Raw genomic sequence first — 12,146 nt, 5'->3', positions numbered from 1 at the left:
CAGTGGTTATTATGTGTGTATATTACACTGCATGTGCATATTGTATACAGAAAACTGAATTCAGATACCATTTGTATATTATTAGCATTTTATTATATGACTAACTGGTAGATAATAAGGTGTTATGTCAGAAAAAAAATGTTTTTCCTTCTCTTACGTGAGAAAGATCTCAAGTCTTACTGACGTCAAACTGAACAGGTACATCTGAATATGTGAACCCACAATGAGGTTCATTTTTAATAAGGGTCTGATGATTGCAGGCTGATTTTAGCAGTTTGTATCATGCAAATTATAAGATTTGCAGTTAAAATGAAAAGGCACAGAGAGGTTGAAAATGGTCATGCAAAGCTACATTATGTGTTCTTGGCACATACTGTTGGATTTTAAATTTGTCCATTTTAAACAACATATCAGTGTTGGCATTATTTCACAGTAACTAATGACTCATATTAAACAACAATTTTTGTCTTAATCTAATTTGTAGGGTTAAAGTAAAGAGTCACTTAAAAAACACACAAATAGATTTTTTGAAAAATGTCTCCAATATCCATTCAATGAAATTCAATGGATTTCCATTGTTGTTTAGGACTGTATGAGCAAAAACAACTGAAATGTCTTGTTTTTTGTTGTTCCACAGGTGAAAGAAAGTTTAGGTTTACTAAGGGTAATTGATTGAAGAGAAAACAATAACACCTACAGTGTTTTGCTATCACACATTTAAAAGGAACCCTGGGTATTAAGACTTATATGGCTTAATATAACGTAAACAATGTCTCTTAGATGGAAAGGAAAGGAAAGGAAAGGAGGTGAAGTGAGGCCAAGTATGGTGACCCATACAAGGAATTTGTGCTCTGCATTTAACCCATCCAAGTGCACACACACAGTAGTGAACACACACACACACCGTGAACACACACCCGGAGCAGTGGGCAGCCATTGCTGCGGCGCCCGGGGAGCAGTTGGGGGATCGGTGCCTTGCTCAAGGGACTCACCTCAGTCGTGGTATTGAGGGTGGAGAGAGTGCTGTACATTCACTCCCCCCACCTACAATCCCTGCCGGACCTGAGACTTGAACCTGCAACCTTTGGGTTACAAGTCCGACTCTCTAACCATTAGGCCATGGCTGCCCCGATTTATGTTAGATTTATGTTATTTAAAAAAAAAATCCACGTGTTTTTATACATATATTTATTTTGATAATGTCAAATGGTTGCAAATGGGAGCTACTGGCACTACCTGTCATTGTTTTTACTGCAACAAAACTAAGGAAAATAAAATAGTGATTTGGTACTACATTGCAGCTTTTGACTGTAATTTTCAGTCGAAGGGCAACAAAAAAGCACTGTAAGTCTTCAATGCTTTCCTAGCGATAAGAAGAGAAGAAAAGAATGGGAAGATGCCTGTGGACGAATAAAACTTCCTAAAGACCTGCGTCTTTGTTCTCTCCACGTCAGCCCTCATGCCTTTGAGGCATTTAGTAGACCACAGCTACTGAAAGAGCTTACAAACGGCAGACAAGAAACGATGCCATCCTGGCAGGATGTAAACATGTCAACGCTTGTCATAATGCAGCAGCCAGCACTAAAGCAGTTTCTCAGCACAGATTTTACTCGATATCTGGGACTTTTAGACCAATTGATGGTATGGCATTTAGTTTAAGCCTAGGCTTATATCCATCATCACCTGTAAGCTCTTTCAGTAGCTGTGGTCATCTGTCAGTATTTTATTTTCCAAGTTGTGTTGCAGTAAAAATAGGAAAAGGTAGCGCCAGTAGCTCGCTGAGTGCAACCATTTGACATAATTAAAATACTAGCACCCTCCCATAGTCCGAAATATGTATAAAATAACATGTTTGTTTAAAATAGTGTAAATATTTCATAGTATTTCTACTACATATTTCAGTAATTTATGATCATTTACGATATATTAAGCCATGAAAGTCTTAATACCCGGGGTTTCTTTGAAGCAAAATGTGATTTCATTAATGTCATTTTATATGACTCACAGCAACTCCACATACTGACTCAACTGATATATTTTTAATTACTTTAACACATGTGGTCAGTCTTAAACAAACTCAGAAATAGAGAGCAAGTGTCAAGGTATCCAAAGAATGATTCTTCGTTTGTGTCCCCTCTTTCAGCCTCTAAATGTCTGTTGGAAACTGTCAGAGGTGAACACCATATTCTTGTGTGTTTGTGGAGGTGGGATATTTGCCATAAGGCCTATGGCTACAATAGCTGCCACTTTATCTAGACTTTATAAACAGCTTTTTCAAGTCCTTCAAAAAGTGCATATGAGAGAAAAAAATACCTTTACAATTTGTAGCTTTGTCCAACTCCATTGGGTAAGTTCAGTGGTCACTTTCATGAGCGGCACATTATTCCTGCCTCTGTCACAGCACACTTAAAGCTCCGCTACAGAGCCACTATCATCTGTCTCATAGCAACTGCCGCTTTAAGCCATCCGCATCGCTGTGACATTTTAAAGCTAATACACAGATAAAACCATTTTCAGCAAAAGAAACTGCAAGCATTAGTCAAAAAACAACAACAACAACAACAACAAAGATAGACATTCAGAGCCAGATCTTGAAAAGGTACAGTAATTCTTAGCATTCAAATGTTTAAGAGGAAAGCCAGCGAGAGACCTTAATAAGTTCACATAATGGATGATAATGGAAATTTGTAGCATCTCAGACCAAAACAAGAAATGAAAGGCAGAAAATGAAGTCTCCCACAGAAAATGGAGGAACAGGTCATGAGAAAGTAGATTTGAATGATTCTGATTCTGAAAATAAGACTTTCAGGGCAATATACCAGAGAATGCTACCCAGTAATGAAAGATGGTTTCTTTCATCTGTGAAAGCCAGAAGGAGAAATTTTTACTCCATTTTGCAATGGATGGACAGTAAAACTTTCGAGCTTCAAAAAGGATATACTATAAAACTATGATAAGTCCTATTGTATTGTATTCACTATAAGTTGCAGAACCACCAAAATAAGGGGATCATACAAAATGCATGTCATTTATTTAGTACTGAGCTGAATAAAATATTTAAAATGAAAGATGTTTACATATAGTCCACAAGAGAAAATAATAGATGAATTTATAAAAATAACCCTGTTCAAAAGTTAACATTTGATTCTTAATACTGTTTTGTTACATGAATGATTCACAGCTCAAAAAAGATATTTAGGTAAAATAAGAAATGTACACATCCTCATTTGGTTCAGAAGTTTACACCCTCAGCTCTTAATGCATGTTTTTTTCCTTCTGAAGCATCAGTTTTTGAACCTTTTGTAATAGTTACTTATAAGTCCCTCAGTTCAATTTATTTATTTGCACAATTAAAAGAAATACAACACCAAAGACATACTGATGCATATTCAGTGCCGGAGAAGGCAAAAAGCCAGTATGGCTTATCTAAAGCCTCCACCAAAGAAAAATTAAAAAATAGCCAAAGAATACAAACACAATATAATACAAAAAAATGTCCTGGTAATACTGGTGATAAAACAACAAGCTTTTCTCAATAAAATGAAAATATACTGAAAAATATAGAATCAACAAATTGCAGAAGCTAGTTCATCAACAGACCTCTTAAAACTCTTTTAAAAGCTCTCAATTGAGGTGCATTGTCTCGCCATATGAGAAAATCTATTCCATATCTGTGTTCCTTTAAATCTTATTGAAAATTGGCCTCTACAAGTGAATTTTGGAGGATGTCCTCAGTGTGAGAAGATGGATCTCAAAATCATACAGTCATTGTTGGAAAAGTTCAAATACACAAAAATGCTGAAAAACAAAAGAAACTGTGGAATCTGAAGGACTTTTCTGAAGAACAGCAGGCAGTTTAACTGTTCAGGACAAACAAGGGACTCATGAACAACTATCACTAAACAACATAAACACAACTGTGTTTAGGTATAACAGCACAGTATTAAGAATCAAGTTTATGTAAACTTTTGAACAGGGTCATTTTTATAAATTTAAATATACTATTTTCTCTTGTGGACTATAGTTAAACATCTGTTATGTGAAATATCTTATTCAGGTCAGTAGGCTACTAAATAAAAAGCAAAATGCATTTTGTATGATCCCTCTTATTTAAATACTTAATATTTGGCAGATTCTGCAAAAAGAAGGTCATGTAAACTTTTTGCTTCAACTGTATTGGAGTACTATTATGATGATTTTAATGTGCTTTTGTGTGTTTTAGAAAGCTCCAGTTCCCATTCAGTGAAACTGGATGAAACAAAAATACACTCTAAAGATTTTTGTCAGTCCATCTTTTTTTTTTCTTTTCTTCTGAACGTCTTTAGAATGTCCCTTTTTTTCATCCAGTTTCACTGAAAAGGAGCTGAGCCTGAAGCATAATGACCATTTTCATATTGACCATTTCATATTATAGTTAACTGTTCATATAAGTCTATTTCGTTTTTAGTCACAAACATATTTCATCTTATCAACGTAAAACTAAATATTTAGGGGAGAGCGGGGCACAACCTAACACTTTTTGAATTTCGCGGTTTATGTAAATCCACGTGGGGTTCAGAGTACAATTTTTTATCCACGTTATTTTCACACTTGTCTAGTACAAATATATCGCTTTGTTTCATATTTACAGTGTATATGTTTTTCGTTATTTGCCTCAAAAGAAAGGAAGCGAAACGTGACAACATGCCCCGTAGGTGGGGTACATTGTAACATCTGAGGGACACGTTGTAACACGACCATATGACAGCTTAAAATGTTATCTGATCGAATGAAAAAAATATACACAACAAACTAAAATATTTTGTCAGTAAAATACATGAGTTAACTTTTTCAAATGAAGTAATGACGTTTTTTTAAAAAAAATAAAAATGATCTAATTTTGGAGTTTGAAAATGAACACATTGCAACAATGCTTTGAACGGCCCTGATCGCAACACACAGCTGTACAGTAGTTCAAAACAATGTGGACAGATAGATGAAACACATTTAGACATTCAGAAGAACACTCCACTCCTCCACACACAGCTCTCATAGAACACAACACACATAAACGAGCAAAAATGCTTTACATTACTTGAAATAATAACTTCTGAACATTAAACATTGATTTTCAGCCTTTATTCACCTGTTTCTTGAGGTATCTTATCGAAATCCTTAGAAGTAAATCGTGTAAACTGCACCGCTAATGTCATAGAATAGCATAGTTTAATAACAGCGGGGAATATTGTAACACAGTGTTACATCTTTCCCCATCTGCGCGACTGGAGTTTAAAACAGGTTAGTGTCTTCTGCCGGTTTGTCAAGCATTAATAAACTATCTAAACTGATAAATAACAAATTGGAGATTAAAATAATAGCAGATTTGTCTAATTTTAAATGAATATTTAAAACTGAAATGAAAAGTTTACTTCAGCCAGAAATGTACTTTTACTATGGTAAAATAAATATTCAGCGATATCTTCAAAAGGCGTTTGAATTCTGGCGCTCTTTTTTCTCTGCATAGTGTTGCTATGGCAACTAGTAAACACCATAAATTTGGTTATGCTAGCGTGTGTGGAAATATTTAAACCACGCGTGTTACAATTAACCCCGCGTTAGTTTGTGCCCCGCTCACCCCTATACATCAATCATAACCTTGACTGTTTTGTCATTTAAGAAAATTTGACAAAACACATGGTTTTTATTGTTTCTGAAAGCCAACTCACTTTCCTCAATAATATGGATTACAAATCCATTTCCTCATACAATACACCCCAACATGCTGTCCTTTAAATAGCATATAACTCTTTCACTACAAATGAAGAAACAGTAATACACCACATAAATACAAAACAAGAACATTACCAGATTTCTTTTATATAATAATAAAATGGATCCAAAGAGGGAAGAGCTTTTATTATCCACATATTAGTGTGGAATTGAATGAATCAGCGGACACACACAGGTTGAGTTGATTCAGATTGGGTTTATTACTGCTGCAGTGAGTGACACAGGTAGTGACGCAGTCTGGTGATACTATCTAGATTACATTCAAAAATACTCATTGTACTGACACTCGGTTCAGATCACTTTACAATTAACTTCGTAAAAGTCTGAGCAGATTTCATAATGGTATTTCTTTATATAACACATTTACTGTCTGTTTTAATACATAGCTGCCTCGGTTTTGCACACAGCCTACACTGTTTATGAGATTAACACGTGTCTGCAAAATTTTACTTTTCTGTGCACAAGCCTTTGCATTCACTAGGAATGAGGCATAGGATTACACATAGGATTACTCAGTTTACACCGATGATTAGTTGCTTTTACACAATATGAGTTGAATTCAGATTAACTGCATTTTTTATGTAAAATGCTGAATGAACTTTCATTTTTGGCTGAACTCTTCCTTTTAGACTTAATGTTATCATAAATGAAAAACCAGTATAGTCTCAAATGCCAAACATTAGCTGCTTCTCAAACATAACTTTCTTATTTTTCCATAAACGTGCTGCTTAAGAAGCTCATTTTTGTTGCAACAGGGACACCACGTGGTATTCAAAGGAATTGCAGGAGGCTATGGAGGAATTTTAGCCTACATAAGTTGTTGCTCATTTCGCAGGAGTGATTTAAGTCATGCACTTTCGTATTTCCTCGCTCAGTCAGCTAATGAGTTATATATAATAATATTGGGCGAACTATTTTAATTGTATTAAAAAAGAAAGTTAATTAACTGATCGGCATTTACTCATATACATATACAGTCGTGGCCAAAAGTTTTGAGAATTACATAAATATTGGAAATATTTGCTGTTGCTGCTTAAGTTTTTATAATAGCAATTTGCATACTCCAGAATGTTATGAAGAGTGGAAAAGGTGAGCGCTACCATCAGTCCTGTGTCATGCCAACAGTAAAGCATCCTGAGACCATTCATGTGTGGGGTTGCTTCTCATCCAAGGGAGTGGGCTCACTCACAATTTTGCCCAAAAACACAGCCATGAATAAAGAATGGTACCAAAACACCCTCCAACAACAACTTCTTCCAACAATCCAACAACAGTTTGGTGAAGAACAATGCATTTTCCAGCACGATGGAGCACCGTGCCATAAGGCAAAAGTGATAACTAAGTGGCTCGGGGACTAAAACGTTGAAATTTTGGGTCCATGGCCTGGAAACTCCCCAGATATTAATCCCATTGAGAACTTGTGGTCAATCCTCAAGAGGCGGGTGGACAAACAAAAACCCACTAATTCTGACTAGATCCAAGAAGTGATTATGAAAGAATGGGTTGCTATCAGTCAAGATTTGGCCCAGAAGTTGATTGAGAGCATGCCCAGTCGAATTGCAGAGATCCTGAAAAAGAAGGGCCAACACTGCAAATACTGACTCTTTGCATAAATGTCATGCAATTGTCAATAAAAGCCTTTGAAATGTATGAATTTCTTGTAATTATATTTCAGTACATCACAGAAACAACTGAAACAAAGATCTAAAAGCAGTTTAACAGCAAACTTTGTGAAAACTAATATTTGTGTCATTCTCAAAACTTTCAAAGTCAAAAGTTTTTTTAGTCAAAAGATTTTCTGCTCACCAAGCCTGCATTTATTTTTAGTATTTTTAAAAAACGTTTTTCTATTTAAATATATTTTAAATGTAATTATTTCCTGTGATTTAAAGCTGATTTATTTAGCACCATGACTCCAGTCACATAATCCATCCGAAAGGATAATGATTCTGAAATGCTATTATTATTATTATTATTATTATTATTATTATTATGTTGAAAACATAGCTTTTTATTTCAGATTTTGATCTTTCTATTCATCAATGATTCTTGAGAAAATAAATATTTTAATAATAATAATAATAATAATAATAATAATAATAATAATAAATGTTTCTTGAGCAGCAAATCAGCATATTATTGATTTTTTAAGGATCATGTGACACCGAAGACTGGAGTAATGGTACTGAAAATTTAGCTTTGATCACAGGAATAAATTACATTTTAAAATATATTAAAATAGAAAAGAGTTGTTTTAAATCGTACATATATTTCAAAATTGTACTGTTTTGCTGTACTTTGGAATAAATAAATGCAGGCTTGGTGAGCAGATTTCTCTAAAAAAACGTTTTGACTGGTAGTGTTCAATGTGTAAAACATCATCCCCCGGTTTCACAGACAAGGCTTAAGCCTAGTCCTAGACTAAAATGTAAATCTGAGCTGTTTCAACTAAAATAAAATTGCACTGATTGATCCTTTAATATATTAGTGCCTTTGTTTTGTCTCAAGATGCACACCAGTAATGTTTTTATTCTAACCACGTTTATGAAAATTGCTTAAATGTCCTAATTGAACTTTGGCCTAATCTTGGCTTAGTCTAAACCCTGTCTGTGAAACCGGGCCCATATGTCTGAGGTGTCCTTGAAAATAAAGTAAAAATGAAACAACCTGATTATATACGCATATTAACATAAACAACATCAAAATAAATTTTATTTATAATAAGCATTAAAAAATTCACAATAAACAACAGTTTTTGTGCAAACAATACATTTAAATACTGCCAGAGTATAAAAAATAAAATAAAAAAACAAAAAAACAAAGAGGAAAATCTTACTACTTCACTGTCGTGAAACGTGAAACTCTATTTATAAACTACAGTTTTTTTCTTCATATACATGGAATTTCAATAATGATACTGGTAATTGTCTAATTACACTCTTTTCTTTCACCATCCCAGGGCCACTGCACCTGTGTGCCGTCTTTAAATGACGCTCACGCAGGTACCTTGCGTCATGCGCAGAGGCTGAACGCGGAAGCAAAGCCCGAGCACATTCCACGTCACTTGAGGTGGATTTAGCGCGAGCGAGCCAGGATTCTGACATGACAATTTAGCGCTTTGACGTGAAACTTGCCGGATGTGATGCCACGGTCATTCTGGCTTCACGCTCAACCTGACAGCGAACGGAATATCAGCGGGTTGTAAACAGAGGTTTCATCTCAAGGTAATGTTTGTGTGCGGAGCTGTACTGCGGGCAGACCGCTTACAGCAGGCGGCTGCTGTATGTCGCTGTGTTATTGGTTATTCCGTGCTTCCTGACGCCGTGTGTCCATCAGTGTAGGTGATATGATGGCTATATATATATATATAATATATGAATACGTCTGTATTGCGCAATTGCTGTGTCTCAAAACATAGCGAGATACCTAAACATCATTTTTGGGCTCTGTAGCAGTGCTCCTATTCTCAAATAAGATGTACAAGCTTATGATGTCCCAAAATGCTTTTGAGAGGCAGATCACATTAGATTGTTGGTTATGGGCCTTTTTTTGCTTTGATTCATAGATTCACACCACACTTTAGATTTTCATAGCTAGATAGCTAAATTACTTATTTCGTTTTTGCTTTCGTGTAATGCCTCAAATGTTCGTCAAATCTAATGTAACGTACCTGTTTCCAACAAAACCCTTATTATTATAGCTCGTGTGCCATCATTTTTAACTTGCATATAAGTTGAATGAGTTGGTCTGTTGTTTATTACATTGGCATTGTCATGATTAAGTTAAATATCTTAAAGTAATTAAATGTGCCTTAGACTGTTATTAGACATTAAAACATGTCAGGATAAGCAAGCTAAGTAATGCTGTTAAGGGTGTATCTCCAACTGTCACAACAATGTTATGGGGTGTGTACATGTTGTGTAAATTTGTCAGAGGGAACACCTTGACATCACCTTTACTGATTCGCTGTGATTTCGGTATGGTATATTTTTTTTGGCAGTAGGTCAGCACAATATGCTTAATGTGCTGTAATTAATTGTGCTCAGCAAACAGTAATGCTGCCCTCCTGGATTTTTCCCTTGTGAATCGGGATCGTTGTGCCTGTGGTGGCAAATAAATTTTTTGCCTCTTAGACACAAAGAATAAAGGTTTTTACAAGCCTTTCAGTTTTTAACAGATGTTTTTATTTTTAAGTAAGTGTTAAATTGATATTTAATTCACACATTTGAGGACCAAAAAGTGTCACTGTGGCTGACAAGTGGATATCTTTAAAATAATAGATCTAAAGTTGTTAGACTGTTTGAAGAGCTCAGATGCAAAAGCCTCTAAGTGCTGTTTGAAATTTTCTTCTAAAATGAGCGTTTATTTTAAAGGATAACTATTGCCAAAATGCAACCTGGGCTGTTTTTTTTTACTGTAAATGAGACAAACATGTATCTAAAAGCATAATTACGACAAACGAGCCGTTTTTGAGATTGACCGTGATTTCGTTTTGTGGTCAATGGCCAGTGAATGGGAGTACAAGGGGCATAAATTTGACCGCATCAAAATTGATATTTTTACAGCACTAAGGCAGCTCGACACACCATGAAACTTTGCTCGAAGTATCGCCTGGGTCTCTAAACGTGAACTCGAGCATTGAGAACATTGTTTGTGTACACAGAGTTTACTAAAAAGAAAGTATTTGAACAACTCACTTACACTGTTTGTGTTTCCGCTCGCAGCCGTCTTGCCAGTCAAGAAGTGTCGATCTCCGAATGCGAATGAATGGACTCCATAGGACGAAATATTAGGCTTATATGAGGCTCTTTTTACAACTAGAAGGTTAATATTGTTTTTCACTTGCGACAAAACAACGAATTAGCCGTGCATTTATATGGAAATATGCTTTAGGAGCTATCCATCCTCCCATTCGGAGATCGACACCTCTGGACTGGCAAGACGGCCGCGAGCGGAAACTCAAACAGTGAAAGTGAGTTGTTCAAAAACTTTCTTTTTAGTAAACTCTGTGTACACAAACAATGTTCTCAATGCTCGAGTTCATGTGTAGAGACCCAGGCGATACTTCGAGCAAAGTTTCATGGTGTGTCGAGCCTTCTTAGTGTTGTGAAAATATCGATTTTGATGCGCTCAAATGTATGCCCCTAGTATTCCCATTCACCGGCCATTGACCACAAAACGAAATCACGGTCAATCTCAAAAAGTTTGTCTCGTTTTCAGTAAAAAAAACAAAAACAGCCCAGGTTGCATTTTGGCAATAGTTATCCTTTAACAGGCTCCTAAGTTTATTTTCAGTTATTTCACTTTAATGGCTTTGGAAAAAACCTATTAATTGCCAATAAAGTGAAATTACTGAACCTACACTTAGGAGCCTGATAAAAATGCTAATTTTAGAAGAAAATTTCAAATGGCACTAAGATTTTTTTTGTTACTGAACACTTCATTTTATCTTTCCTTTCCCCCAAAATACAAGAATAATACAAAAATGGTTAATAAGAATAAAACAAATTAAATATTGTTCTTTAAAGAATATAACAAATTAAATATTGCTCTAAAACATGTTCTTTCCTTTATTATTATTATTATTATTATTATTATTATTATTATTATTATTATTTATTTTTTTATTTATTATTTTATTTATTTTTTTTATTTTTGACAAATGTGACCCTGGACTACAAAACCAGTCATAAGTGTAAATGTTTCAAAGTAGGGATTTATACATCATCTGAAAGCTGAATAAATAAGCTTTCCATTGATGTATGGTTTAGGAAAGGTCAACATTTGGCTGAAATACAACTATTTGAAAATCTGGAATTTGAGGGTGCAAAAAAATCTAAATATTGAGAAAATTGCATTTAAAGTTGTCCAAATGAAGTTTTTAGCAATGCATATTACTAATCAAAAATTAAGTTGTGATATATTTACAGTATGCAATTTACAAAATATCTTAATGGAACATGATCTTTACTTAATATTCTAATGATTTTTGGCATAAAATAAAAATCAATAATTTTTACCCATAGAATGTATTTTACATTTTAAATATACCCGTGCTACCTAAGACTGGTTTTGTGGTCCAGGGTCACAAATATTTAAACCCATTTGGAATTTTGCAGAAGTGAGCATGCAGTGCTTTAATAGTTGTAATTGCAGTAGGGCTGGGCGGTATACCTTTTCATACCGAATACCGGTGTTTTTTTTTTTTAATGATATTCATTTTTCATATACCCCAATACCGGTGAGTGTGTGCGTACAAAGCGCTAGGAACACGTATGTTGACGCAAACAGAAACCGCAGCTTGCACGTGCTTGTCTGAAGCAACACATCTGAGGTGTGGATGTATTTCAGTATATCTGAGAAAGACCCAGGGTTAG

Source organism: Garra rufa, chromosome 15 (assembly GCF_049309525.1).
Source record: "Garra rufa chromosome 15, GarRuf1.0, whole genome shotgun sequence".
Taxonomy (NCBI): domain Eukaryota; kingdom Metazoa; phylum Chordata; class Actinopteri; order Cypriniformes; family Cyprinidae; genus Garra; species Garra rufa.
Note: the sequence above shows the minus strand (reverse complement) of the source record.